Raw genomic sequence first — 23,264 nt, forward strand, 5'->3', positions numbered from 1 at the left:
CCCATCGGTGCTCCAGGTGACGCATGGGGAGCTTGGGGTCATGGAGAGGAAGACAGGTGCATTAGCCACACAGCACTGGTGGAGGGAAGGGGATCACCCTGTGGTTCCAGAAACTGAAAGAACAGGGCAGCCTAGGACAAAAGCCCAGAAATCTCTACCTCGAGAGGCAGCTCTTCTGTTCTGATTCTCAGGCAGAGAATTAGGATTCATGCCTTTCCAGAGTCTGGAAGATGATGAAGTCAAAGAAGTTTAAAAGCTCTCATCCTGCTTTCAGGATGAGGCTGAGGGCTGTTACATCAGGAAACAGTCTAGTTCTATCCTGGAAGAACTCTTAAGTTCTTCTCCGTGATTCGGAGTATGATATATGCACCCAAAAAGCTAATCTAAGAACTCGAAGCCGGGGCTCAGAGAAGCCTGAGTTACACCTTATGCTGTGCTATTCTGTAGCAAGGCACAAAAGCTCAGTTCTTAAGCTAAGCCACACCTTAGCATATGGAGAGTCAGGAAAACGGAGGCAGGAACTAGAGTGCATGGTTTCTAGCCTGAGAACCCTTTAAAAATGTGGAGTGGTTAAAAATAAAATAAAATAAATTTTAAAAATGCGAGGAGTTTCTTTGCTTGACTCATTCCCATTACTCTTCAGTAGGTTAAGGCTCAGTGGGTTAAGTCTCTTCCTTTGGCTCAGGTCATGATCTTAAGGTCCTGGGATCAAGTCCTGCATCAGGCACTCTACTTGGTGGAGAGTTTGCTTGACTCTCTCTCTCTGCCTGCCTCTCTGCCTACTTGTGATCTCTGTCTGTCAAATAAATAAATAAAATTTAAAAAAAAAGAAATGAAAGACAGGGAGGTGAGGGCAGGGATCATGAAAGCAATGGCATTATAGCAAAAACAAACAAAGAATATAGCAAAATAGTAAAAGAGTTTTTTCCTCTGAATGGAAGGCTATGGGTGTTTCTCCTTTACTTCTGCGTGCCTTTTTATAATTCCCAGTCTTTGACAACAAACATGTAAACAAGAAAATTTTAAAGAGAGAGAGAGAGAGATCAAAGGGATGGGAGAAATCAAATTGAGACAATTCGAAGCAATACAACCATGGCCACTTAAAAGCAAATGCTTGCCCTGCCTCGGGCAGAGCCTCTGCTCCTGTCCCTGCATCTTCAAGAGCAATAGTCATTTGTCAAATATTTATCAAACGTCCACAGATGCCCGACCCTGGATGGAGAAATGGAAGCTGGAGCTGTCAGCCTGGACAAACTCAGTCAAGAAGGAATCAGAAGACAAACCACCTAGAGAACTCTTAACCGTAACCTGGTTCTTCTGATGATGGCTGTAATCGGAGCTAAGAGAATAGAGGTCAGATTTCACTGAACTGGGAAACTAGGGCTGGGCGCCAAAGGTAGGGGGGATTTGGATAAGCCTCCCATGGTTCTCCACCAAAAAAAAAAAAAAAAAAAAAAAAAAAAAATCACAGCTAGGCTGAAGTGTCCCAGTGGTTTCCTCTAGTAGATAACGTGGTTCTGCCTCAAGACAAAGCAGTACAGTACTTGTGTACCCTTAACCTTTGTCGAAGTGTCACTGGCTTTGTAATAAATCAGCTAAAAAATTAGCAATGTCCAGGGGCGCCTGGGTGGCTCAGTTGGTTAAACGTCTGCTTTTGGCTCAGAAGGTGATCCTGGGGTCCTGGGATCAAGCCCTGCATTCACAGTGAGCTCAGCAGGGAGTCGCTTCTCCCCTGCCCTCTGACCCTCCCCACTGACTCATGCTCTCTCTCTCAAATAAATAAAATCTTGAAAAAAATTATAGCTATGCCCAATGTGCAAACTGATATATTTGTAACTTTTTTTAAAAAGTAGGCTCTGGGCTGTTGTTATACAGAGTAGCAGTCTGTTCATTTTCCACTGTAGGAACTTACTTATCCATTCTACAGATGATGGGCATGTGCGTAGTTTCTCGTTATGGCTATTATAATTGGTGCTGCTATGACTATTCCCGTGTGTGTCTTTCCATAAACGTAAGAATGCATTTCTGCTGGGTATGTATCTGGGAGCAGAAATTCTGGGTTGCAGGGGATACAAATGTTCGGCTTTTGGAGATACTACAAATAGATGTAGTGGTTTATCTGAGAATTAAGGGCCCATCTGTGCTTTTGCCTGTTCTAACTAGGATATCCTATTACCAAGACTTGATCTGAATCTGACCTTCCGTCATCCAAGACTGAGAGAGCTCCCAAACCATTCTGTTTTCATCTACCTTAAAAATATATCTTCGTAGATACTGCTTATGCTTGTTTTGTTTTCCTAAAGAAAAATCTGATAACCAGAAGGGCAGAAGAAATTATATTGTAGTTAAAGGCAAATTATATTACAAGGGACAAGCTGCCTAGTAAAACACAACTTAGCATTATAATTATCTTCAAAATGAATCAATTATTCATATAAACCCATCCGTTCACTGGTAAATTAATGAAAAATATAACAGTGTTGAGCTTTTAATTGTTTCTATCGTAAAACCCTCAAACTTAAACCTCGGTTATCAGGCAGAAAAGAGGCAATTAGTTTACAACAGATGTCTCAGTGAAAACCTCTTACAATATGGCCCCAGAGCTAATATTCTCCAAGTTTGTGAAGTACATCCACCCAATTTTTCAGGCTTTTACTTTAGATAATCCTACGGAGCCCCTCTAAGCTAATCGCTTTTTGCTTTTTTGCTTTTTTTTGGGGGGGGGAGAATCAGGATCTTTTTCTTGTTCTTTCTTTCTTTCTTTTTTTTTTTTTTTTAAGATTTTATTTATTTATTTGGCAGACAGAGATCACAAGTAGACAGAGAGGCAGGCAGAGAAAGAGAGGGGGAAGCAGGCTTCCCGCAGAGCAGGGAGCCTGATTCGGGGCTTGATCATGATCCCAGGAATCTGGGATCATGACCCGAGCCAAAGGCAGAGGCTTCAACCCCCTGAACCACCCAGGCACCCCCAGGATCTTTTTCTAACACCTCCAGTATGTGAACTTTATAAGAGCCCTGTTATCTCAACCCTCAAGTTTAATTTCCTCCCCAGAACTTTATTTTTTTTTTCCAGAATATTAAACATCAGGAAAACGTCAGATAAAAAGATTACTGAGCAGTGATAGGGCTTAAATAAATTAAGGCTTCCAGCCGGTGTTGCTACTTCCCCTTTCTAAAAAGTAATCTTTTTTGAGGATATTAAACATCATTTGTGACCTTTAAAAAGAACTCCCTGAAGTCATTCATTCATAATAAAATCTGGTTGGACTATCACAGTAGGGAATAACATAAAATGATGCCAATTTTCAATTATAAGATCTGATGATGCCCCCATGACACACTTTCAAGATTGCTGAATAGGTCTGAACTGGTCCAAATAACAATCCAATATATTTTGCTGGGCACCATCAGGTTAATAAACTACAAATAAACACAACTGGGAGAAATGAGAAACAGAATCATTTCAGAAGATAATTCCCCCAATATTATATTCTCTTTGAAGACTGAAAGAAGAGGGAATTTGTTCTTGGTATAAGACCTGCTCCCATACAAGACCTGCTCCCATCTCTGCTCCAAGCAGGGAGGGTGGCTGCTGTAATGGGGGGAAGGGAGGGCCAGAAGGAAATGACCCCTTGCAGCAGTAAGGAATGACCTGAAGTGCATGGAAAGGAACTTTCTGGGCCCCTCCATGGCACCTAGAATCCCTATTCTGCTGGACTCCTGAGGTTGTGACAGATCACAGGCTACTGTGACCTTATTCATTCAACAAATAGATGTGAAGGATCTATTGGGTTCTGTATTCTGTTCTAAGGCTTGGAGATTCTGTGATGAACAACACAGAATTCTGTCCCTGTCCTCATGGAGTTAAAGATCTAGAAGAGCAGGTGAAACACGGAATAAATGACTACATAGATAAATTCTAAAAAGTGACATCTAGGGTGCCCCCAGAGAATATGACAGCAACTAAATCTGGATGTGGGGACAGTGGGGCAGAAAGTGGCTTGCTTATGCATGGCATATGCTAGAGTTCACCATTGTTAAATATGCTAAATCCATGATTCTTTTTTAAAATTTTTTTTTTTATTTGACAGAGAGAGATCACAGGCAGAGAGGGAGGAAGCAGACTCCCCACTGAGCAAAGAGCCCAATGCGGGGACCGATCCCAGGACCCTGAGATCACAACCTGAGCCGAAGGCAGAGGCTTAAACCCATTGAGCCACCCAGGCACCCCTGCCATTAATTTTTTTTAATGATTTATTTATTTGAGAGGCAGAGAGAGAGAGCGCGCACAGATGGGAGGAGGGGCAGAGGAAGAGAATCCTCAAGCAGACTCCCCACTGAGCATGGAGCTTGGTTATAATCCAAGCTATGTGGGCACTGCAGACCAGGGGTCCTTGAGGCACGGTGCAGATATTTTGCCCCTACCCTCCACCTGGCTCTACTCTGCTCTACCCTGGGAGGCTGACCCCATGGACTTATGGAGGAATGCCCTTGCTCTCTGCCTTGGAATTGGGAACCAGGGGCAGGGGCAAGATGTGTGTGTGTGTGTGTGTGTGTGTGTGTGTGTGTGTGTGTGTGTGTGTGTTGTTGGGGGGGGGATTAGCAGGAGATGAAAAGAGGTAGAAAGCTAAGGTCAGAGCCCTTATTTGGCTCTCTTCTTGGGTGGTTGCCATGAGCTGGCTGCTTGGCTCCACCCAGCTCCGGCTCCTGTCGGACACAGCCCTCTCAACAACAGCTCCTGTGAGGTGGTCTCTCAGGATTCCTAGGCCTGGGTACTCTGCTTCCCCTTGTGCTTTCCTCACCTACTCACACCTTTGGACATAATCACTTTATTAAGCTTTCCTCAAACTAGCTAGTTGGACAGTGTCATCTGTACCCCACCAGGATGTGAACTGAGGTAGTCATGCAGCAAGGATTTCAGGGAGGGGGTGCTGGTGAAGGCCTGAAAGGCAGATGCAGACAGGAAGATGCCTGTGGGAAGGGAGGGTGCTGGGCGATGGAGGGAAGGTCAAGGTGACGGTGAAGAGGGGGTGTGGGAGAGGCGGGATGACAGACCAGCCAGACTACGGCACTTATATGGAACCTACTGTACGCCAGACACTATCCCACAAGCTTGAGCATAACCCACTAGCTTCCTCATGAAGTATCCCATTGACGGATCAGGAAGCAGAGGCACAGACAGGCTCAGGAAGTTGCTCAAGGTCCCAGGCTAGCAAGTGGTAAAGCTTGGATTCAGACCTAGGGAGGTCTAGTACCAGAGTCTCGTTCTCAACCTCTGCGCTAGAATGACCACTCTGGCTTGGGCAAAGAGAATCCAAGCTCTTACAGGAGGCAAGGCATTGGTGATGACATTCTTTTTTTTTTTTTTTTTAAGATTTTATTTATTTATTTGACAGACAGAGATCACAAGTAGGCAGAGAGACAGGCAGAGAGAGAGGGGGAAGCAGGCTCCCTGCAGATCAGAGAGCCCGATGCTGGGCTCAATCCCAGGACCCTGGGACCATAACCTGAGCCAAAGGCAGAGGCTGTAATCCACTGAGCCACCCAGGCGCCCCTGGTGATGACATTCTTGGGATAGCCATCTGTGTAGATCGCTGAAGTAAAGTTACCTGAGGAAAGTCTTGCTACCTTCTACAAACCCTGCCTCAGTGACAACGCAGAATCCTGTACAGGTATCTGAATGGCAGAAATCCTGAAGGAAACAAAAAGACCATATCCAAATAAATTAAAGTCATTTGTGCTACAGACCACAACTATGATCCTAAGAAACCTCACGTTACCAAAATATATATATATATGAATAGTTATTTCAATATGGGAAAAGGAGGGTTATGTTACAGAGAATAGATAAGGTTAAATAATTCTTCCTGTAGGATCTTTGATCACAGAGAGTTTAAATACATCTTGTTGCCATCTGAAAATCATGAACGGCTTGATCACAGACCAAAAAAAGAGAACCTTGGACAGCACAAAAAAATAACCTGCTGCCAAGTTCACACCCACCGACGATCAAGAAAAGCCCAGGGCTCCCTCCGACGGTGCTTAAATCACAACCCCTTGTGTCTAGAAAGTGCAAACCAATGTTTCCCATGTTGGCGGGTGCGTAATAACCTGTTCTTGAGATGAAAGCTGACACCATAAGCGAAATATAAATCAGTGATGTTTGTGTAAGGTCTCTTGTGGTAGATAAGACTGAGAACAACAGTGCTCGGGAAAACAAGGAGCACCAGGGACGGGGAACAACAGCACATCCCTCCCGTTACTTGCTCTAAATGGTATCTCACCATCTTAACTCAGGCTGCCTGCCTTTGGCCAGCAGACCCAGGCCGTGCTGTTCCTATTAATATCAGAAATAGTTTCCACGGCAATCACTTCTCCTTTCCTTCAGGAGAAAGGGAGGAAAGGAAATGCTCCCTGAGTCAGACTCATCTATTTTTCATTTGCACCGTGGGCTGTCCAAGCCTGCCAGCCCAGCCGAGGCTGTAATGAGGAATCCAATAACGAGCTGATACAAACGTCAGCTGGGGCCTGCGGCCACGCGGTGGGGTTCAGTAATAGCTACGACTGTACTGACCGGCCTCCGCCTTATTCTATTCTTGCTGAACATCCTCTTGCTGGGTCCTGCGCACAGTAAAGACAGGGCTGCACAAAACGGTTCATTTCTCTAGTCGTTCACTCAATATCCAGGGCAGGTTGCCATGATTACGCAGACCCTCAGCTTTTCTGTGCAAGTGGTTGGGGGGAACAGGGGAGGTAGCAGGCAGATGACGCTCGTTCATCAGTTCCATACATTCATATAATGGAAGCCAAGAAAAGCTGACACTATTGAAAATATTTATCCTTTAGGTTCAGACTGCTCACTTGTTTATTTTCATTTTTATTTTTTAAAGATTTTATTTATTTATTTGACACAGAGAGAGAGCACAAGCAGCGGGGAGCGGCAGGCAGAGACAGAGAGCCTGACTCGGGGCTCAATCCCAGGACCCTGGGATCATGACCTGAGCTGAAGGCAGATGCTTAACCGCTGAGCCATCTAGGTGCCCCTGCTCTTTTGTTTCTTTAAAACAAAAGAGCACCCTCTCTTTTGGGTAGAGCAGAGGAGAGATCTGATGAAGTACTTTGGAAGAGACATAGCTTAGCTAAGTGTATTGCCAGTTTTTGAAACAGCCCATTTTTCTGATGCCTCAACATCCCCACACACAGTCTGTGAGCATCTGTCCAGGCAGCCAGATGCATCAGCCATGTGATAAGGCTGGTCCCCGCTGTGGTTCCTCTTGCTCTCCCCTGACTGTCACACTGTGACTGAGTGATACTCAAACTCACCAGAAAAATCTCCTCCCAACTTTGGTTGACTACCCCACCCTGACCGCCAAAAAGGCACTTGCCCGTGGGGTGCCCTCTCAGCTCACCACCTGCTTGGTTCAGTCCAAGCATCCCTGGATGCTCTTTCCAAGTGGGCCTCCCTCCTCCAGGCCCAGTGAGTGTAACAGATCCTTTCATTTCCTAGGCCTCTCCGTAATCTCGGGGGCTGTGTTGGCACCATCCTTAAAGACCCCACAAGGGAGACTTATTCCCCTTTCACACCACGCTAAGCCACCCAGTGGTTCTGGAAAGGAAGCTAACTCCTTTGGTGACGGTGAAGCTCGAGATACAGGCCACAGGAATGGATCCTCATTCTCCGGTTTGAAAAATGCGATCGGAATGTTAGGGTTTGGAAAACACAATCTAAATTTTAGGATCTTCAAATAAAATTGGAAGGACACAAGCTTCAATCCACATTGCAGAGTACTGGAGACTTCATCAGAAAATTGCTCCTGGACACATTTAACATGGAAGCTTAAACATGGAAGCTTCATGACAATCAAAGAACCAGGTGCACCGCTATCTTTGGCGCAAGTTGTAAAGCAAAATAGCTGTGTGTTCTGCTTGGCAAACAAATGGATATTTGTAGCCCTTTCAAGTGACAGAATTCAAGCTGTTTATAAACAACAACAACAACAACAACAACAACAAAAAGATACAGAAAATTGCCTTCTAGACAGAAATATAGAATTAGCAACATTTATGGATATCACAATTAATCCAATTCTTTACATGAAAAACAAAAAGCAAGCCTCGCCTTCTAAGGTCAAGATTGGGAGGTCTCTTCTGGCATGTTTCTCGCTAACCAGAACTCAGCCCTGCTCCTGTGGGTGGGGTCCGTGCTGTAGAGAGACGCCCGGGGTTTTTAAAAATTCTTCAGTTAAGCTTCACAGGAAGGAGAGTGTCTGTTCACATCCTGCTCCATTCTATTGCAAGGAGTCCTTGGAAACAGCTCCCCCTTTCCCCTTCACCTTGCTCTACCTGTCCCCCTAATCTGACTTCTGAGCACACAGCTAGGCTGCATTTGCCAGCCTTCTCAGAGGCCGAGTGTGGCCACAGGACTAATCCAGAAGCCCAGTGGTGGAGTGTATGTGGGGAGGGGGAGGCAGCAGTGACTGGAAGGAGAGGCACAGGCCTGGCTGGGGTGGACTGGAGAGCAACTGGGAAGGGAAGAATGGAGAGTTGAGTAGAAACAAATTAGACACGTCTTTCACAGCCAGAGACGTAGGGCAGGAGCCGGAGAGCAAGATGGGGTCAGGAGAGGACTGCTCTTTCTTTAAGATGAGGGATATTACAGCATGTTTTAGGTGGCTAAGAATAAGCCAGTCAAGAGGGGAAAATCAGTAACGCTGGAGAGAGGAGATAAGTGGAGGTGTGAAGTCCGTGTCCGTGACCGGGAGAGAGGAGCCAGGGACAACATACCTTAGGAGGGACCAGCTTTAAATAGGAGCAGAGATAACATGGCCACTCTAACAGATGGGGGTCTCTGGGGACAAGGGCAGGTGGCAGGACAGTGAGAAAGTCCTTTTTTCTGTTGTTTGAGTTTCCCAGTAAAATAAGCAAAAGCAAGGTTTGCGGCTCAGAGGGTGATCCTTAGAAAAGGTAGAAACAACCCGTTTCCTCTAGACCCTGCAACAAGCAGCCTCAGGCTGGACCAGTGGGGGCTCCAAAGCTCACTGGGAAGCCCAGCTCCCAGCCCAAGAACTGCTGAGCTACGTCTTTTTCTTCCCTTCTCCCTGTCTCTCTCTTTTTTCAAAAATTATTTATTTACATATTGTCACTGCAGGGTCCTATTTATGTTGTGAGTTGCGACTTAGTTTCAGCAAAACAAAATAATGCATAACATTAAATTAACGTTGTTAATTTATTAGTTTTGTTGTTTATTGTCTTGGCTTTACAGCTGTGTAAGCACCATAAACCTAAGGTACTTTTCGACCTTAAGGCTTCTCACCATGCATACACACACCGGCAGTTAACTATGCGAGGTGATGGATGTTAATTCTTTTGATCATGGTAATTATTTCACCATATATAATCAAATCATGTTGTACACTTTAAATACATACAATTTTATTTGTCAATTATTCTTCAATGAAGCTGTTAAAAAAAAAAAAACCAAGCCCAGCTCTTCTTCTTCTTTTTTTTTAAGACTTTATTTATTGGTCAGAGACAGAAAGAGAGAGACGGGGGAGAGAAAACATGAACAGGGAGAGGGGCAGGGGAAGAAGCAGGCTCCCCACTGAGCAAAGAGGCCAATGAGATGCTGGAGTCCATCCCAGGACCCAACAATCATGACCTGAGCTGAAGGCAGACACTTAACGACTGAGCCACCCAGGGGCCTGTTAAATATTTTTAAAAGGCTCACAGTATAATGTTTACAGAAAACCATTCCAAAAATGGAATTGGTTCTGTGGCTTAGATAATAGTTCTGTATAAATGTTCATTTTCCTGGTTTTGATAATTGCACTGTACTTATGTAAGAAAGCATCCCTGTTTTTTAGGAAATACACACTGCACTCAAGCATTTATGGGTAATGGAGCATCACGTCTATACTTACTCTCAAACAACTAAGAGAAAATAATAATATACACAGAATGATGAAGCAAATGTGGCAAAATATTTACTATGGGAGAATCTGGATAAAGGGTGTCATTCTTACTTGATCTTAGCCAAAAGGCCAAGAAGCGATAGAGGGTGTCATTCTTTTTTTTTTTTTTTTTTTAAGATTTTACTTACTTATTTGACAGAGATCACAAGTAGGCAGAGAGGCAGGCAGAGAGAGAAAAGGAAGCAGGCTCCCCACTGAGCAGAGAGCCTGATGTGGGGCTCGATCCCAGGACCCTAGGATCATGACTTGAGCTGAAGGCCGAGGCTTTAACCCACTGAGCCAACCAGGTGCCCTGAGAGTGTCATTCTTTAGAAAAGCAAGTAACTCAGTAAAAAGAGGTCCAATGATATGGACAGGCCATTTACAGACAGAAGAATAAATAAAGATGTTTAATAAAATTCTATAGTGTGATGCTCAACCTTATTAATAAGCAAGCAAAATGCAAATGAGTTGTTGTTTTTCACCCGTGTTGCCCAGGACGTAGGAAAACAGGCACTTTTGGTCACTTTTGGCACAGCCTGTGGAAATGTTTTCAGTAGTTATCTAACAAATTTGGAGATGTGCATGCCCTTGGATGCAGCAATTCTGCTTCTAGAGCCCTATTCTATAGAGGGGGTAAAGGCAGCATGCACAATTATACAGAGTGTGATCTTTTTTTGGTTAACAATAAAAAGCTACACATAAATCGCAAAAATGGGAACAATGATTAATGATTACCTCCAGGTTTTAAAAAGGAGACTGTGGGGCTCCTGGGTCATGATCCTGGAGCGCCTCAGGTCATGATCCTGGAGCCCCAGGATCGAGTCCTGCATCAGGCTCCCTGCTTAGCAGGGAGTCTGCTTCTCCCTCTTCTCATGCTCTCTCTTTCCCATTCTCTCTCTCAAATAAATAAATAAAATCTTTTTAAACAATTAAAAAAAAAAGGAGACTGTGTTCTTCTCAGTGCTGCTTCTTAAAAATATATGAAATAGTCCACAATAGCCAAACTCTGGAAAGAGCCCTGATGTCCACCGACAGATGAATGGATAAAGAAGATGTGGTATATATATACAATGGATTGTGCAGCCATCAAAAAATGAAATCCTGGGCGCCTGGGTGGCTCAGTGGGTTAAGCCGCTGCCTTCGGCTCAGGTCATGATCTCAGCGTCCTGGGATCGAGTCCCGCATCGGGCTCTCTGCTCAGCAGGAAGCCTGCTTCCTCCTCCTCTCTCTCTCTGCCTACTTGTGATCTCTCTCTGTCAAATAAATAAATAAAATCTTAAAAAAAAAAAAAATGAAATCCTGCCACATGTAATGATGTGGATGGAACTAGAAGATATTATGCTAAGTGAAAAAAATCAATCAGAGAAAGACAATTATCATATGATCTCCCTGATATGTGTTATTTAAGAAACAAGGCAGAAGGTCATAGAGGAAGAGAGGAAAAAAAATGAAACAAGATGAAATCAGAGAGCAAGATAAGCCATAAGAGACTCTTAATCTTAGGAAACAAACTGAGGGTTGCTGGAGGGGATACGGGTCGGGGGATGGGGTAACTGGGTGATGGACACTGGGGAGGTCACGTGATGAAGACTGATGAATCGCAGACCTGTACCTCTGAAGCCAATAATACATTATATGTTAATTAACTGAATTTAAATTTTAAAAATTGTATCAAAAATATACAAAATATTCACATACAAAAGTGACTAGAGCAAGCCTCTATGTGCTCGCCAAGCAGAGTCACCTAATGGGAAGTTATAAGACAGTAAGTCATGAGATATATTTGAGCACCATCCCAGCTTCTTTCCACCCTTTTCCTTCCAGAGGTTCCTCTTCCTAAGCTTGCTTCTTTAAGCTTTCCTATATTTACAATGAAAACCTACTATCCTTTGCATTGATGCAAAACAGGCAGATTGCCTGCGCATTGCTCAGTATGTCTGGGAGCCTCTGATAATTCCCTCTACTACTTGTTCCTGGAGAAACTGCTATTGTCAGGTCCCTCCAGTTGCATGCTACAGGACTGGCTCATTGGAGGGCTGGAATAAAATGCCATTTGGGAGCCAGTAGCTTTCACATCTGAACGCGAAGGTCATTCTTAAATGGCACAAAAGCTGGAACAATGCCAGCTTCAGCACGACTTAGCTGGGAGGCACTGTACTCATCACCTTTCCTTCTAGTCCAACTGCTCTGTTACTGTTAAGGAATTTAACGTCCAGACCAAGCATGTGACTTAGTCAAGACCAGACCCCAGGTCTACTATGGGGAACAAAAAGGGAGGGGCTCCATGAGCGAGATGGCCCTGGATCCCTTTGTGTCCCCTGTTGGAAAATGAGAACCAGAAGGAGCGCAGACCATGGCTTAGAGCAGGTGTTCCCAGGATGTGCCACTGAAATAAAGGTTCTCTTTTTAGATTTCCCATAACTTAAGCCTGGTCAGCGTGCCCTTTGGTTAACAAAACAGACGGGGCTTTTCCTTTGTACTGGATCACTGGTCTTATTCGGGTTGAGATTTATTCATCCAAACTCAAAAGTCTTGGCAGCCAAACCCTGCCTCTCAGATGTCAGCTCTCTGGCCCTATAATATGACAAGGAATTACACAACTGGCCTCATTGCTGAGACTTAGGGACACACACACACACACACACACACACACAGCACCACAGCTCTGGGTTTTCACTTTTATATCTCTCAAGAAGCTAAACAATGGAAGCTGTAAATATCAATGCACCTGAGCCTACATCATAGGCTTTTAAAGGAAATTTTGCCTGGCCAATAGCCCATGTGGTAGCCAGCCTCCATGATGGCCCCCAGGGATCCCCTTCTCTGATGTTCACGCTCCTGTGTAGTCTCCTTCCAGGCTGTAGCAGGGTTGGAGAACAGGCAGAAGTGATGTCTGTCACTTCGAAGATTAGGTTATGAAAAGCACTGTGGCTTCTGCTTTGAACCCCCTCCCCCTCCAACTCTCTCTCTCCTGACTTGGGCAGAAGTCAACCGCCATGTGCTGGGGACGCTCAGAAGCACAACCTGTGGAGAGGCCCATATGGAGAACTAAAAACTCCAGCCGAGAGTCACACGAGTGAAACTTCTGGGAAGGAGATTCTCTGGCTCCAGGCGAGGCTTTAGCTTGACTGCAGCCTCATGAGAGACAGTGAACTAGAACCCTCCAGCTGAGCCACCCCCAGACCTCTGTCCCCAGAAACCATGAGATAATAAATGTTTGCTGTTTTAAGCCACTGAGTTTTGGGGTAATTTGTTACTACTCCCAATAGATAACTAATCTTCCTACCCCTCAATAGCCAGTCTGTTATGAAATAACTCTAGTTTCACTAAACTATGTTTTAGAGGTTAAAAAATGGCAGTTACAGACTTTCTTTCTTTCTTTCTTTTTTTTTTTGTAAAGATTTATTTACTTTACAGACAGAGATCACAAGTAGGTAGAGAGGCAGGCAGAGAGTTGCGGGGGAGGAACAGGCTCCCCGCTGAGCAGAGAGCCGATGTGGGGCTCGATCCCAGGACCCCGGGATCATGACCCGAGCTAAAGGCAGAGGCCCAACCTACTGAGCCACCCAGGCACCCCTCTTTCTTTCTTTCTTTTTTTTTTTTTTTAAAGATTTTCTTTCTTTCTTATTTGTCGGGGTGGGGACACAAGCAGGGGAGCGGCAGGCAGAGGGAGAAATTGGCTCCCCACTGAACAAGGAGCCTGATGCAGGGCTCGATCCTAGGCCCCTGGGATCATGACCTGAGCCAAAGGCAGACGCTTAACTGACTGAGCCACCCAGGTGTCCTGGTCACAGACTTTTGCACAATTTTTAAAGCCCCTTATTTGATACATATAACTGATGGATCCAAATTTCTAAAAATTTTCTCAGTCGACTGAACTCAAATAGTAAAAGATTTTTCAAAGGACTACAAATTGCTGCCATAATATCCAATATCCAGGCAATTGTGTATTTCAGAGAAGGACTGGAAAGCTCTTTATTTTACGAGGCTTTGGGGGAGCTGCCTTCCCAGCAAGCCCTCCCTGAGCACCTGCTGAAAACCTCCCTGTGGCTCTCAGCCCACTCTGGATCTAGGACAACATGCGGGCTCTTAAGTACGCCTGGCTGCCTTTTTCATCCCCGGTCTCTTTCTCTAGAACACTGTAAATCAAAGGCTCCAGCTAAAGCTTATCCATCAAACCTGGAGATGAAAAGAAGACGAGACCAAAAGAGACATAAATAAAACCCTCCCCTGTGAGACAGTAGGGCAGCTGGCTAAGCGATCACTGAATGTCAGATTCAAGTGACATTTTCCCTTCTTGATTTTATGAACTTAGTCTGGTCTTTCACACTCCTCTTTTTTAAGCCTACCCATGACAAACAAGTCCAAGTTTGCCTAGTAAAAATACCACTTACTGTGGGAGAATGTCTTCTAATCTGAACATTTCAGAGGCTGATTTCTTGGATTTTCTATTGCTAGAAGGTAAATTTCAAGATTAAAGAGATGGTATCTAGCTCACACTTTATTCCTAGGAGCTAGCTCTGTGCCTGGCACACAGCAGGTACTCACTGAATATTTGAATTTTCTTTTCCATCTCTGAAGGCCTATCAATCAATCAACCAACCAATCAATCAAAGGGTATCTGTAAGTGGCTATGGGTATAGCACAGAGCCAAGAGCTGTGAGGACCATGAAATTTAACACAACAGATACACACCTGAAGCACTTAAAAAAGATTATTAAGCCATCCTGGTGAATCCACTGGAATCCAGTTTTCTTTGTACAGAAACAAAGGTATGACTTTCTTAGCAAGTTATGTGATGTTTTAAATATTCTATGTAGTTGTTCCTACGGCACCAGAAAGTGATAAGTCTTCATTGAGTACTTATTCTGCTGAGGACAGAGCAGTTACATAGGTGAGCACTACAGTTCATAAGCCAAGTCTGGGATTGGAAATAATGTCGAAGGGTAAGAGTGGAAGGGGTTTTGTTTCTTTCTAATAGTCTGTATGTTCAGTATCTCCTCCAATCAGTATGTATTAGTTTAAATAAAGCCGGATGAAATAAATGTACTCTTAAAGGAGTGGAATCAGGTGGAAGTGGGAAAAAGATTGGGTAAGTGGACGACGAGTCAGGGAAAGGGGAACTCTGAGGAAGAGCACAAACTTTGGAGTCTGCAGATCTGGGTTCGGATCTCGACATCACTAGAGTATCAGTTGTGTCTCTGGGCAGATAAGTTTGCCTTTCTGAGCCCATACTTACTACTCTGCAAAAGAGGGATAATAGTGCCTCTCGAGGTAGAAAATGAAGATTAAATGAGACAGTATTCATGGAAAGCTCTAAGCATGGTGGTAATGGTGGATGGAGTCATGGTGGCTATTATCCCTACACCAACATGAGTGACAGGGAGTGATACCTGATGCAATTTGGGGGGTCCCCTGTGTCTCTTTTGATACACAGCTAAAGAGCTCTCCCCTCCCCCCGTCTTCTATCACCGTCCTGTTTCACCCTTTCTACTCTTCTCTTTTTTCCACTGTTTTTGTCTCCACCCATAAGATCGGCTGCTGTGCTTGGGTCTGCAGCTGGGATCTAGTTTGGGGAAGCAGGATCAGGTCACGTGACCCGGGATCCTGCTGTCCTAGCATCTCAGTAGGTGATTTCAAGCCTCTTACTCCCTCTTGACATCTCTGTGTCATCTAACCTATAAAATGGTGACAGGACCCCTGACTTTACTTACGACAGAAAAATATTAGGAGAAAAAAAATCTAAGTAAAGAGAACAGAGTAACTGGTGCCAGACCTGCCCTTCTGCTGTGAACAACTAGAAAGCGGGACAAAACAACAGCTTCCAGATACTGAACAGAGGAAGTTTAGGAGAGAGGGGGGAAACAAGTAAGATGGGCCTCGGACTGCCCCCACTTTCTGCCTGGAGGCACCCTCTAGACCACAGGACAAGGAGGGAGAAGCCAAGCAGGGCACAGAGATGGGAATTTGAGGTGCCTGAAGTTTACGAAGCCAAGTTCTGCAGAGGAGGGAGGAGTTGCATAGAGAGAAAACTCCAGAAACCAGCACAGAGTTTATTCTTTTGAATCTTTCACCAAGTACTAATCTGTGCACATTTAAGGTGAAAGTCCATAAAGCCAGGCAAAGCCAGGAGATCTGGGAGCTGGGCACCTCTCAGAAGTCACACGGGGTTGGGAGACACGCAGGTCCTGACAGTGGGAATGGAGAGTCCTTGTTGAACAGCTGGGGTATTCCGGAGAGACCCAGAAAGGTCACACCTTGGTAGGAACCTCAACTAGCTGCCCTAAAATCTCCCTAACAAGCTTAGAAGCAAGCCTTGAAAGGATCAAGTCCTCCAACAAGTAATCTATCTACCAGTGACACCATTATTTTTACATAAAAACAAATTTCTAAGTACAGGAAGTACAGGAAGACATGGATACCATCAAGTGGGATAATACTAAGAAGGGATTTTCAGTGGTTACAGGAGGCTTTACAAAGGGTCCTCCCAGAGCGGGTACTGGCAAACTTTTTCTGTAAAGGGCCAGAAAACTGTACAGAATCAGGCCTTGAGTCAGATTTGGTCCATAGGCCTTAGTCTGCCAACCTCCACCAACCTCCACCAACCTCTGTGTTACGGAGATATCACTGGTCTCTCCACATCATACTCTACGAAGTGAGAATCTGCACTTTCACCAGACCCCTCCGTGACTGATACCTACATTTTCTTTTGAAAAGCACTGCCCTAAGGCAGTGGTTCTTAAAGCTTGGCTGCATATCAGGATCACCTAAGGAGCTCTGAAGAAATTCTGATCCCCTCCTGTACCCATTAAATCAGAGCTTCTAGAGGTGGAACCCAGGCATCAATAGCATTAAAGCCCCTCCAGGGGATACCAATGTGCAGTGAAGGCTGAGCATCAAGAAGAGGCTCACTTGGTATAGTCACACCACTGTCAAGTTCATATGCCAGCAGAGAAGGCAGCCCAACGCCCCACCAGGCCCACTTGCTCTCAGAAACGAATGGATTCCAGAATCACAGAAAACCCAAGGAGCGTGAGTGATGAAAAAGAATGTTAGAGCTAATTCTTCTTCTTCTTTTTTTTTTTTTTGAAGTATAGTTGATATACTTGAGTTTCAGGTGTACAACGTAGTGATTCCAGAACTCTCCACCCTATGCTATGCTCACAAGTGTACCTCCCATCTGTCATCACACAACTCATTAGAGCTAGTTCTTTTTCTTTTCTTTTCTTTTTTTTTTTAAGATTTTATTTATTTATTTGTCAGACAGACAGAGAGAGAAAGAGCACAAGCAGGGGGAGAGAAAAAGGGAGAAGCAGGCTTCCTGTGGAGCAGAGATCCATCGGGGAACTTGATCCCAGGACCCTGAGATCATGACCCAGGCAGAAGGCTTAACCAACTGAGCCACTTAGGCTTCCCCCTAGGAGCTAGTTCTTGATGTCTGTTTCTAGTCTTCTGGTGGTGTGTGCCATTAAGAAAAGGAATCTGGGAAGCGCAGACTGTATTTAAAAAGATGTTATCAATTTCAGCCTCAAAAGTTAAACATTTAGTTATAAGTAGACAACTCATTAATCTTTTTTTAATGTTAAGGAATTCATTCCATAGGGCTGAGCTCAGAAGCATTTTAAATTTAGGAACATTTAACACAAAATATACAGATATTCCTAAATAAACCATTGAGTGCCCAGTACTATTCATCAAGATTTTTGGGTCCCATACAATTTCACAGATGAGATTTGCTTTTTCCAGTGTTTATAAATATTTAACACCTTTAAAGATGCTTTCTGGATCAATAGTCAGGATACCATGAAAGAGAGGCAGTAATAGGTGTTTTGAGAAAAGCCGGCTCATTTCTTGATATAAAGTCCAAAATAACTACTTAACTCATTTCTTTTTGTTTCTCTTTGCCTTTACCATTTGAGGAAATAGTGCTTTAGATATATGATTCCTTCTTCCACTGCTCTTTTATAATATTTGCATTTTCTCCCACCCCTAGAAAAGTACAGAAGCTCTTTATCACATGATTAATTTTACAAGCAAAAGAAAAATCTATTCATTTACTCCATTAATACTAAAATTTTTCCAAGTTCTATGCACATGTCACCTCTGAGAGGCTTTTCCTGGCCGTGGTGTTTAAATCACACCCCCAAATCTTGTACTGCATTCCCTTTTCCCATAGCACCAGCTGATATATTATTTAATTTTTTTGTTTTGTTGTCTCTGTATCCCCTCAGCCATGACCGCAGTCACTGGAATAAAAGCTTGAAGGCAAGATCTTCACCTATTTCATCCACTGTGTCTCCCCAGTATCAAGCACAGGGTTTGGCATGTAGTAGATGCTCAATAATCATTTCTTGAATGGATGAAAAACAACATCCACTACATGTTAAAGAATCCAGGCATCAGGAGTTCAGGTAAACCACCCAACAGAGTATGGAGAAAACTGGAAAGAACCCAGTATGTTGTTGAGGTGTGATGCCCCGTGAGAGTGATGCACAGGGCAACCTTTTGTCCCAACAACGCTAACGATTTACTCTGAAAGGCAGAGAGACAGGCAATGTCACTGAGCTGGAAGCTTATAATCTACTAAAAATATCATCCACAAACTTTACAAAAATCTCCCCACCAAAGGAAATGTAATCCACAGAGAAGAATAGCCTTGCTGTCTTATGAGAGGCTACCCATTCCCTTGCTCAATGATACCAGAATTTTTAGAAATGGAAGGAAGGGCTCTGAGGTTTCAGGCAGGATAATCTCTAAGCAGTAGTTACTAATCACCCTACTACTAGTTTCCTGTTGCCTCCTTAGCCCCAGGGCCGTGGAAGGAATGCTTTATGCCCTATGTCCATCAAAGTGTCCCAGGCACTCTAGACTCATGGTAGGCCATGATGAAGTTCTCACCAGTCCATGGCCAACGGAGAAAACAAGCAACCACAGAAGGTTGCTCTTTACTTTGGGATTAGGTCCGCCTTCCATTTTGTGTATTAAAATAGCCTTTCTTTTACAGAATAAGGGTAGATCTGTGAAGTTCACGGTATAGGCCGTTTTTTAGGTCTTCCCTTGGCAAAATACGAAGTGGGGCCCATCTACGTTGTCCTCAAGAAAGAAGCAGGAGAGGAGGGTGAAGGGGAGAGTATTGGAGAGGGAGAAGGAGGAAGAGAAAGGGAATCGAAGCTGTATCCCAACATCGACAAATGTCCCCAGGGTGAGGGGGATAAGGTTACCCCTGTTTGAGAAACACCAGTGCAGAGTAAATACTTGAGTTGTCTACACAAACAAGGTAGGATGGATGCAGTTGTTAGGAGACTGTGGTAGTTAGAAGAAAACCGGTCCGGGGCTGCAGCTGGAGATGCGGAGGGCCAGCCGCACTGAGTCACTCTTTTTTCTTCAAGATTTTATTTCTTTATTTGACAGACAGAGATCACAAGTAGGCGAGAGACAGGCAGAGAGAGAGGAGGAAGCAGGCTCCCTGCTGAGCAGAGAGCTGGATGCAGGGCTCAATGCCAGAACCCTGGGATCATGACCTGAGCCAAAGGCAGAGGCTTTAACCCACTGAGCCATCCAGGTGCTCCCACACTGAGTCACTCTTGGTAGAAGAATGGCACTCCACCCAGGAGCAGGCTGAGGTGTGAAACTAGGGACCCACCTCATGCAAGACAAACAGCTTTTCCTACCTGACCGCTGCTAATCGGCACGTAAGGTGTCTATAAAAAGAAAGAGGGATTTAACTGCAAATTCCAAGCAAATTAATTTAAATCTAAGGATCTGCTTAAGGAGAGCCGTGTCTGTTCATGCCACGAAGATGAACTCTAAATAGCTCGCATTCGTTCCCCTGGATTAGTATTCATTAAGTCCACAGAAACGGGTCGTCTGTTCTTGTGCAGACATGAACACTCAGACCCCTTCTATTAGGCATGCGTCTGGTTCTTTAATGATTTTTTTTAAAAGCTGTCATGGTGATCCTTTAGGAACACAGTTTTAGAAAGAAAAACCCACCCCCAACATTTCTCACCTCCTGTAGGAGAAATTATTCTGTTTTAGTTCCACCTCTGGAAGTACGTTCTCATGATACATGTGCCACAGCTCTCTATTGGCCGCTATGGTAACTCGTTAAAAAATGACACCCCCTCAATTCCCATGGTGCATTAATTTGGTGTTCTAAAACAAATATTTTATAATGAAATAATTCTTAGCAAATAATAAGATTAACCTCACTAAACTGGCTTCTATAACACTTCCACTATCAGTAAATGTGTTTCTTATATGGTTTTAAGAACTTCTGTGACTACTGAAGGCTTCATTATAAATGTGTTCTGCTAGGGGTACCTGGGGGGCTCAGTCCATTAAAATATTAAAATAGCATTGACTGTTAGGCAGCAAACCCTTACAGAGGCAGCTCAAACCTGAGAAGTGAGAGCGGCCATGCCACGCTCCTTCCTGGGACCTCCACTCAGCAGCTCCACTTCAAGCCACCATATCTTTGAACTGTGTCTGTGAGCCTCTATGTTTTTGCTTTTTTAAAAAAATCTCAATTTATTCTGTGCATCTGCTAACAAGGTGTGTCCTAAGGTGTCAGAAAAGCTTAAAAGAGATTATTTTTGGAGTCTGGAAATGCTAAAAAATTTTTCCATATAAATTAACGGTATTGCTTCTTCATTTTATGCCATTTTATGAAAGCTTTCATAGGAATGCTCTACTTACAGACAGCACAGGAAGCTTGTATTTAAAATGCAGCCACATAGTTCTTAAGATATGATTTGACTAATGAGAACAGGCATTCACTGAAGGTACTGGGTAAGACAGATATGAGAAAATCTACTACAAGATTATTTGTGAGAGTAAAATAGTGGGAACAGCCTCAACATCCATCAAAGACATCACGTGAAATAAATTATGGTCCAAGCACACAACAGAATACTACGTAGCCACTAAAAAATGAGCTCTGCATTTGTATTTCTGAAGAATAGATATGTATGCTATGTCTGTAATATATATGTATATATGTACATGTATGTATGGCTATACAGATATTTATGTTATAATTGTATAGAACATTTCTGGAAAGATACACAAAAGGTATTTACAATTACCTCTAGGGAGAAGCACTGAGGAGACACTGGACTTGTCCATTTCATTTTGTGCCTTCTGTACTATTTGTTTTCTGACGTTTTCTTTTAAAAGGATGAATATTGGGTGCCTGGGTGGCTCAATTGGTTAAGCATCTGCCTTCGGCTCAGGTCATGATCCCAAGGGCCTGGGATCTAGCCCCAGGTCAGGCTCCTTGTTCAGCAAGAAGCCTGCTTCTCCCTCTCCCGCTTCCCCTGCTTGTGTTCTCTCTCTCTGTCAAATAAATACATAAAATCTTTAAAAAAAAAAAAAAGGATGACTATTGCCTTCATCACAAGTATCATAACTATCACATGTATACCAAAGTGGGGACCTCCCTCCAAAGACCAGTAGCAGCAAGTATTCAACAAGAAGAAAGATATGCCTTGGATTTATTCTCTTTATTCCCTAATGGCTCCCAGGGAGCATGAGTTCTGAAGCCTGACAAAGAAAGGCTGTATCCTCAAAAAGGAAGTCAAAGGGGTGCCTCTTTTCCAGCAATGTTAAAATACTTCTAGGGCATTTGATTTGCCAAATTGGGAACATTCCACAGAAATAGGACTCTAACTTATGAAACAGCTTTGAATAATGCAGTGTTTATATATATATATATATGGATGATATTATTTTCAGAAATATTTTCGGAAGTTAGGAGTTTCTGTTATATTTTGGGATTTTAATCTTTTTTTAAACCAATGATATCACTGTGCCAGTTTGAATTACAAGCGTGATTCAAATGTGGCCAGGAGCTGCCCTCGGCCCCACAGAGGAGATGGACAGAAGGCAAAGGCTGGCTGACGAGAGGCACGGCTCTGTGGGCTCTAGCTGGAAGCGGGGGGCACGGCCCTGGCACACAGCTGCCAGCCCACTGATTCCTCAGCCAATGTGCCCATGAACAAAATGAGAACTCAAGGCAGAAGATGACAGGTCATGGTTCCAAGACTGCTCACTTACTCTCAGACACCAAAAGCAAGTCTTGCGATAGAAAGAAATAATGTGTGGCAACCATCACCGTCACCACTCCACACTCTCCCTCACCCCAGGTCTCTCAGTTCACAGCCCCTGGACGCACCAAGTCACAAACATGGGGTGTAATAAGGAATGCTGGGGCCTTGCCTGAGCAGCAGGTCAGGGGCAGACCAGATGGCTAGGAAAACCGACTCTCCCATCTTTCTGCTGTGGCATGGAGATGCTGACTCTTCCTGCCCGTGGCCGGAAGCAGATGCCAGGAACCTCAGCAGTCCCTGGGACAACGTCACCGGCCTCTGTGCCCCTTCTGTCAGGATTTTTGGGTTTTTTTCATCCTAAACCTAATTCCTTCAGCATTCGGGAAGCTGCTTTTCAAAACTGCATGCCCAACTGGGAAAAGTGGAAACGGACATTGGCATTTATCCCAGAGACTCTGCTTCCTGACACTAATACAGGAATGATCAGCGCTTCTTAACCATCACAAGGGATGGGACATAGGAATGGAAGATAAAGAGACAGTGTTCTCATGTTCAATGGGGAGGAAGAAGATACAATCTGTAAGTGCATTCATTATGGACCATTGAGCCTGATGCCTGAAGAGTTTAATGGGTGGGGTAGAACTCTCATCTGTGACACCTTTGTGTGCCCAGTTCCATTGGGTAGGTATTCTTATCCCCATAAAACAGATGAAAAAACTGAGGGTCAGGGAAGATCTTTAACACACCTAAGGACAAAAAGTATTAAAGCCCTTTAAACCCTAAAGGCTGCATTTTCTCCAAATTGGAACAGACAGAGAAACATGGTCACCAGGCCCAGCCATGAATTCTAAGAGGTTAGGCCCACCTCTTTCCGCTCACAGATTTAGCAGAGACTTCCAGTACTTACATTCCTGTTTTGTTGTCCATCCCAAATAATCTACCTTTTCCTCTTTTTTAAGGAACTGAATGGCTGTTAATTAGACTTCTTGTGGTGATCATTTTGTAATATACACATATACTGAATTATGACATTGTATATCTGAGACTAATAAAGCATTATATGTCAATCATATTTCAATTTTTATTTTTTATTTTTTTTTAAGATTATTTATTTATTTATTTGACAGAGAAATCACTAGAAGGCAGAGAGGCGGGCAGAGAGAGAAGAAGGGAAGCAGGCTCCCTGCCGAGCAGACAGCCCGATCGATGTAGGGCTCGATCCCAGGACCCTGGAATCATGACCTGAGCTGAAGGCAGAGGC

General features: G+C 44.0%; 1 protein-coding gene across 3 annotated transcripts in view; it reads right to left on the bottom strand.

The window, feature by feature from the left end:
• The window catches only part of SHLD1 (shieldin complex subunit 1), an 83,811-nt gene that overhangs the window by 23,099 nt on the left and 37,448 nt on the right, over nucleotides 1–23,264 (bottom strand). The window lies entirely within an intron of this gene.

Source organism: Mustela nivalis, assembly GCF_964662115.1.
Source record: "Mustela nivalis genome assembly, chromosome: 8".
Classification (NCBI taxonomy): Eukaryota; Metazoa; Chordata; class Mammalia; order Carnivora; family Mustelidae; genus Mustela; species Mustela nivalis.